Genomic DNA, 2,500 nt, shown 5'->3' with positions numbered 1-2,500 from the left:
ACACGAAGGGAGTTCAGGCACAAGCAGGTATGCACATATGTTGACCTGGGAGATCGGGAAAATTTCCACCCTTTACCCACCTGGCGCCGTTACCGAGATTCGATCCAGGGATCCTCAGATTGAAAGTCCAACGCTTTAAACACTCGGCTATTGCGCCCTTCGCACACGTCATACATATTCGTCAAACATACACACCTCAGTCTGCACGCACGTGAAACACGTATGTCACTCTGCACACGTCACACATGTGTACGTCAGTCTGCGCTCACGTCGTATGCAAACGAAGTCTGCAGACACATAATACACCGAATTATGTCACGATGCACATCTACTGGGGCCAACAGCAAAGTGAGAGCTGTGTGATCGATGGTTTCTCCCCTACGATGGGAATTCATTTACAGCTTAGTCTTTCGTGAAGGACTGTAACTACAGGGGGCAAAATTCCAACGGCCCTTATCCTTGGGGACCAGTTGGCCTTTGGAGACCATCCCAACGACGACTGTCCCAGAAGCGATCTTGGCCGAAAGAACGGGGATGCAACTTGGGCAAGACACTCTCCACCATTATCAAAGTCTTGTCCGCATGGTTGGGACAGCTGTTGCCTTCTCTGCTCTTCTGGTGGCGATATAGTCGGACACGAGTTAATATCATACACACAAATGCCAGTCTATACACCAGTTAGTAATGTAAACGCCACACATGTAAATAGATGTCCCACATGTCAGCAAGAAATATCAGGAACATGACGTCAAGGTCAGGCGGGCAAGCGAGCAGAATGCAGATATGAAACACACACACACACACACACACACACACACACACACACACACACACACACACACATACAGACATGCTCGCACGCACACACACACACACACACACACACACACACACACACACACACACACACACACAGAGGAAGAGGAGGCGGGGAGAGGGGCGTTTCTGGAACATACCCAATTTGCTAATGGAAGCTATAATGTAGGATTGATATCTTTTTCTTTGTTTTTCTTTTTACACAGTTTGTGCCCAATTTGTATTCAGTCTATTTAAGCAATAGCCAAATTCACAGCTCGGACACATTAACAGAACAACTGCCGTTCGGAGAATAATGGGGAAATAGGAATGTGTTTGGGGGTGGGGGGAGAGGGAAGGAGAATAAGAGAGGGAGAGACAGACGGAAATAGAGAAGATAGAGGGGCATACAGGCAGCGACAGAGAAACAAACAGACAGAGATACACAGAGCCGGACAGACAGACAGGAATGAACACAGACACAGACACTGGGACAGAATGAAACGGAACGAAAGAAAGATAGAGACAGAGAGAAAGCGAGACGAGGACAGAGACAGTAGAGAAGGGATACAGAGAAAGATAGAGAGAAAGAGAGACAGAGGGACAGAGACAGTGAGAAAGGGATACAGAGAAAGAGAGACGAGGACAGACAGAAAGGAAGAGATACAGAGAAATATAGAGACAGAGAGAAAGAGAGAAGAGGACAGAGACAGTGAGGGAGGGATACAGAGAAAGAGAGACGAGGACAGAGACAGAAAGGAAGGGATAGAGAAAGATAGAGACAGAGAGAAAGAGAGACGGAGGACGGTGAGGAAGGGATACAGAGAAAGATAGAGACAGAGAGAAAGAGAGACGAGGACAGAGACAGAAAGGAAGGGATACAGAGAAAGATAGAGACAGAGAGAAAGAGAGACGAGGACAGAGACAGAAAGGAAGGGATACAGAGAAAGATAGAGACAGAGAGAAAGAGAGACGAGGACAGAGACAGAAAGGAAGGGATACAGAGAAAGATAGAGACACAGAGAAAGAGAGACGAGGACAGGACAGAGACAGAAAGGAAGGGATACAGAGAAAGATAGAGACAGAGAGAAAGAGAGACGAGGACAGAGACAGAAAGGAAGGGATACAGAGAAAGATAGAGACAGAGAGAAAGAGAGACAGAGGGACAGAGACAGAAAGGAAGGGATACAGAGAAAGATAGAGACAGAGAGAAAGAGAGACGAGGACAGAGACAGAAAGGAAGGGATACAGAGAAAGATAGAGACAGAGAGAAAGAGAGAGACGAGGGACAGAGACAGAAAGGAAGGGATACAGAGAAAGATAGAGACAGAGAGAAAGAGAGACAGAGGACAGAGACAGTAGAGAAGGGATACAGAGAAAGATAGAGACAGAGAGACAGAGGGACAGAGACAGTGAGAAAGGGATACAGAGAAAGAGAGACGAGGACAGACAGAAAGGAAGAGATACAGAGAAATATAGAGACAGAGAGAAAGAGAGAAGAGGACAGAGACAGTGAGGGAGGGATACAGAGAAAGAGAGACGAGGACAGAGACAGAAAGGAAGGGATAGAGAAAGATAGAGACAGAGAGAAAGAGAGACGGAGGACGGTGAGGAAGGGATACAGAGAAAGATAGAGACAGAAAGAGAGACAGGACAGAGACAGAGAGGAAGGGGTGCAGAGAAAAATAGAGACAGAGAGAAAGAG

At 46.9% G+C, this 2,500-nt stretch overlaps 1 protein-coding gene across 1 annotated transcript in view; it reads right to left on the bottom strand.

The window, feature by feature from the left end:
- LOC143292238 (glutamate receptor ionotropic, NMDA 2B-like) overlaps positions 1-2,500 on the bottom strand; it is a 175,605-nt gene that overhangs the window by 87,999 nt on the left and 85,106 nt on the right. The gene's annotated exons all lie outside the window — the stretch shown is intronic.

This window comes from Babylonia areolata, chromosome 18 (assembly GCF_041734735.1).
Source record: "Babylonia areolata isolate BAREFJ2019XMU chromosome 18, ASM4173473v1, whole genome shotgun sequence".
In the NCBI taxonomy this organism is placed as follows: domain Eukaryota; kingdom Metazoa; phylum Mollusca; class Gastropoda; order Neogastropoda; family Buccinidae; genus Babylonia; species Babylonia areolata.
Note: the sequence above shows the minus strand (reverse complement) of the source record. Positions and strands in the feature narration are given on the sequence as shown.